At 34.4% G+C, this 5,023-nt stretch overlaps 1 long non-coding RNA gene across 1 annotated transcript; it reads right to left on the bottom strand.

Annotated features, from left to right (window-relative positions):
* Positions 1 to 1,620: 1,620 nt before the first annotated feature.
* On the bottom strand, positions 1,621 to 2,228 carry LOC120203692. The gene is made up of 3 exons (XR_005523889.1): positions 2,156 to 2,228; positions 1,954 to 2,068; positions 1,621 to 1,678 (listed from the first exon to the last, which is right to left on the bottom strand). It is a non-coding gene; the product is annotated as an uncharacterized LOC120203692 (long non-coding RNA).
* Positions 2,229 to 5,023: the final 2,795 nt, after the last annotated feature.

Raw genomic sequence — 5,023 nt, 5'->3', positions numbered from 1 at the left:
TGCTGGAAAACCGGTTGGACCGGTCTTACCCGACCCGACCGTTGACCCGACCCGACCCGACCGTTGACCCGACCCGACCGTTGACCGTTGACCGTTGACCGTTAACTTTCTTTGACCAAAACTTAAAATGGCTTTGACCGAGCATTAAACGACCGTTAATCTTTTCCGAGTATACCTATCCTGATAGTTTTCGACGTGCCGAATCCGTTTCCGTGGTCCGTTTTGTCAAATTCGAATCCGAAGGTCTCCAAATCTACGGTCAAAGTGGTTGACTTTGACTTTGACCAAGAATTTGAATTTTCGAAAAGTCATATTTTATGTTTTTCGACGCCCTGATTCCGATTCCGCAATCCGTTTGGCCAAATTCAGACTCGAAATACCTCAAATTGATAGTCAAACCTGAAAAATGCGTATATACTTAAGAAGTTTAGCTTTGAACAATTAAATAGGATTTGAGACTGATAAATATTATTGTTTGAAGGTACAAGAGACTCTTCGGATCGTTCGACAGCTCGACCCAGCTCTTCTAGATCAGTTAAACCACGTGTGCCAGTATTCACCCGTTCGAAAACTGTAGCAGAGCGTGGTGAAACCAGCAATCAGTAGATTTGTTATTTGAATCTATTGTCGAGGTGTGTTCCCTACTTATTATTGAACTATTTTATTGGTTTTAATATGTGGTACACCGAATTCATTGGTTATTGTTTTATGGATGCACCAATTTAATGTGACAATTTATGGAATATGGCTGCTATCTAATTTTTGTTTTGAAATGGTATATGACTACCATGTTTTTGGATTTATGGAATTTATGTCACGGTGCAATTGAATTTTGGAATTGAATTACGATGGAATAGCTCTGATCAAGCTAACTGGGCCTAATGTGACTCTTGAGGGCCCCAAGATGTTTCATTAGGTCGGCTTTCCTTTGCTGTGTGCTTAGGGTAAGCTATATGGCCTTATTGACTTGGGCTTAAGGATACAAGCTTCAGAGCCTATCCTTAAGTAGGCTTTCTTTTTGCTATGTGCATAAAGTAAGCTATATGGAAAATAATTTTGGGAACTACTGATGGTGTACCAGAAAAGGGTTTAAACTATGATTTTCAAAAAGTTAAACTCTTTTACGAATTTGTGAGATTACTGGACTATGATTTGTACTTATTGTGATTTTATGGAAATGTTGGGACACACTGAGCCTAGCTCACCTTTTGAAAATGTTTTCCCCCTTTCAGATATTGTTGGTTAGATACCTTGGTTCGAGCACTTGGAGGATCAACATATCTCTTGAAGTAAATCAGATTGTAATGTTTTTATCTGGCAAGTTGACTTTATTTTGGTGACATGAACCTTATTTTAAAATATCAGATTTTATAATGATAACTCTTTTGCTAATACTGCTCGGTTTATTGTGATTTTGAATTTGAAGACATGTTTCAAATTAAATTATTATTTATTTGTACTATATTTACGAGTTGGATTTTGATAGTATAATTTGTTTATAATTTCATGTTATTTATAATGTGATTTTATATTGATGGAATAACGGTTGCGAAAAATGTCTTTAATAATCATAATGTGATCCACTAGACTTAGTCGAAACGCATAGGCCGGGTCTAGGGGGTTACAAATGCCATGGCTCCTTCTCGGCTAGCTCATTGAAATCAGTTGACTCCGTCACCTAAACACAGCAGCAGCACAACCAAAGAAACAACTTGAAATTCAATATTTGTAGCAATTAGTAATCAAGAAATAAAGGAAGATGAACATTCGCCAAATTATATTCAAAACTTGCTGATCTGAAAAAATTATTATTCTTTGATAAAAAAACCACAGCTAATAAAGGAAACCGAACATTCATTTATCGAGATCAGTTGAAATTGCTCAGCAAACAAAATAATAAAATGCGAAACATTGAAGGAAAAAAGGAGATCCAGAAGGAGAAAATGAAGTGACTTGTGCAGATTTGATTGGTAAATCATTGCCGGAAAGCCTCTTGAAATGCTGCTTCAACAATCTCTTGGAATCGTACTCTCTGATCTTCTTGCGTGCCATTCCTTGGTTCTTTTCTCTGCAAAATCAAGGCGTAAACCTTTGTAATTCAGATCTGGAAAATAAAATCTCATGAAGATGAGAGGAAAATGAAATGGAAAAATACCGTTGAAAGACAGGCGGTGGTAGTTAGAGCTACCGCGTTCGAAACTCTGTTTTTGTTACTTCAGTTTTTTTTTTTTTGGATAATTCTGATTTTATTATCCAAATCAAGATTTAGTTACAATCAATCCACCAATCTACAACGAAAGAATCAAAAAATAGACTACAAAATGATTGGTTAGACTATACCCCATACATTACAAAGCATTAAGTTAATACTATCTAGTTTATTAATATTAGTTCCCAAATATTACCCGCGTTCGAAACTCTGTTTTTGTTACTTCAGTTTTTGTTTGGTGTATTTATAGTTGATTTCCTTGGTTTTATTTATTTGCTGAAACCCAACCCATCCCATTCACCTAACCAAATTTTCAACAAATATTAATTAATATTTGCAATAAAATTTTCTTGTAATTATCTGGTGCTGAGATTAATTCAAAGGATCTCCGGCTAATTAATATCAATTAGGCTACTTTTTCTATGGTTGAACGTCAAAAACCAATTCGAATATAATTTATAAATTAAATTTTTTTATTATTTGAATAAAATAAAATATTATTTTTATTTAGTTTATAATTAATTTTATTTTATATAAAAAATACCATATAACAATTATTAATGAATTTTTAATTGCTTAAAAATTATTTTATAAAAATAATATTTATGTGTAAGTCTTTAAGCTTGTACTGAATAATGTTTAAAAGACAAAATAAAATAATTTGTAGATAGAAAAAGAAACATTTATATTCTGTGTTTATAATATAGAGTAGTGTATGGTCCAAATGTTGGAATTTGTAGTACAAGTTTTGGAATGTTTCAAATGCTTACATTATTAATATGGAACAGATTACATCTGTTGTTATTTATAGATGCTTATTTTATGTACGCATATCACATATTCTAATCAAATTCAACTTCAGCGCCTTCTCGTTTTGATAACTTTTTTTAGCTTAATTTGACCATTCAAGTTTAGCTGAATTCTGTTCTCTTTTATATTATATATATAAAAAAAATATTAACACATAATATTTCTAATTTAAACAACACAAACACATCATTTCATAATAATTACAAAAAAATAGATATATAATTGTTTATGGCAATAATTTCGATTCCTAATACATTGGTGGTTCATCTCTTCTGATTTGGGCGGAGAAATGTAATCAACGAGGGAGCAACCGATAATTAGTATTTCTCTGTGAAAGAGAGGTGACCATAAAAAAAAGATGACCTTTTTTTTAATTTGGTTGGAGTATTTATAATGGTTTTTAATGTGTGTATCAATTTTATGGTCATTATGGCTATTTGTAAACTAACGAGCTAGGCAGATTTGTTAGTCAGACTTTGGATTTCATTCTAGCGTGTCATGTGGGACTATCAAGGTCTACATACATTGTAGTTTACTTGAAACTTGTATTCAGAGATGTAGGTTTGTCAGGGGTTCTGGTGGATAGGGAGATCTGTCTAAAGATCTTGGTTGATGGAGAGATGGTAGTTTCAATGAGTTCGATCTGGTGGGGGTTTGGAGGAGGATAATTTGTGCAGAGAATAAGGGGAAGGATGTATGGACCTTGGTGCCTTGGAGTGTAGTGGAGACGCCTCGACTCTTTCAATTAAAAACGAGTGGTAGAAGTAGAGTTGATGTATCAAAAGGTAGGGTTGAAGATTCTCAAGACCCTTGGTCGATAGGGAGGTAGTTCAATCATGGATGGGTCCGATTGATCCTCAAATACAACTTGTGGTTTTGTAGGTAGGAAGGTAACTGGGCGTTTCTACAGTTCGTCGAAGGTGTATCGACGCTTTTATTGTGAGGGATCTTTTCGTTTTTCATACTAATATTAAGTTTTTAAAATTGGACGAAGTTATCTCTGTATGCCCTGATATACCCCATAGAGGATCTTCATCATTTAGGTGGAACGATGATGTTGTCTTAACGCTTAATCAAAGTGCAGAGGTATCACAAATATTTTTGAGTAAGTTATTCTGAGGGGTTTTTGTTCGAAGATCTTTTGACGATATAGTGGCATCAGATGGTCTCTAAGCCTGATGGGGAGATATCTTTGGTGTTCTAGCGGATGTAGAGTCGAATTTTTGTTCGCTTGATAGAGGGAGTTATTTATATGTGGGCGAATGATTTTTCTTAGAGGTGTATTGAAGTGCGAAATTTGGGTGTTTAGGGTGGACCTGTACTTGAAAGTGTTTTGATGTTTCAGTATAAATATTGGCGGAGGTAGTGCTGCTGAAGACCTCGACGAAATTAGGCGAAGGCACCTCTATTATTCTTTGTTACAGAGGTTAAGGCTTACTGTACATAGATACGGATGTGTTAATTATGTTATTTGAGCAGAAGATATAGTTGGGGGTATTTGGATACTTGATAAGCAGAAGATCTCTCCACTATGTTACTTTGCAAAGAAACCTCGATGCTATGACTAAATTGAGGCACCTCTCTTATATCTAGACGCAGTGACCTGTTTCTCCATGTTGAGGTTCTCTAAATCAAATACGGAGGTGTTTGTTTCATGATATGCATTTTAATAGTTGTGGTGAAGAGACCTTAACATTTTTTTGGAGGTAACTCCAAGTGATGTTTCCTTGGGACCTTTCGGGATAGAAAATCTCAACGCTTAATGGCTGAGAAATGCTCGAGTGAGTTTAGATTCTGTGGTATAATTGTGGGCAAAAGTCACTTTACGTTGTGTTACTTGCAATCCTATACACTATGCCTAAGTGGAGAGGTGTGTTAGAACGAAGATTTTTTCTCGTATACTTCTCGCTGCTTTATGCGCTGGTGTTAATTTACAATTGAAGATACTATTTTTTTATCCATTTTATTATTATTATTATTAATATTATTATTATCATTATTAAT

The sequence above is a fragment of the Hibiscus syriacus genome, unplaced genomic scaffold (assembly GCF_006381635.1).
Source record: "Hibiscus syriacus cultivar Baekdansim isolate YM2019G1 unplaced genomic scaffold, ASM638163v2 tig00010263_pilon, whole genome shotgun sequence".
Taxonomy (NCBI): domain Eukaryota; kingdom Viridiplantae; phylum Streptophyta; class Magnoliopsida; order Malvales; family Malvaceae; genus Hibiscus; species Hibiscus syriacus.
The sequence above is the reverse complement of the archived record's forward strand: the minus strand, read 5'-3'. Positions and strand labels throughout refer to the sequence as shown.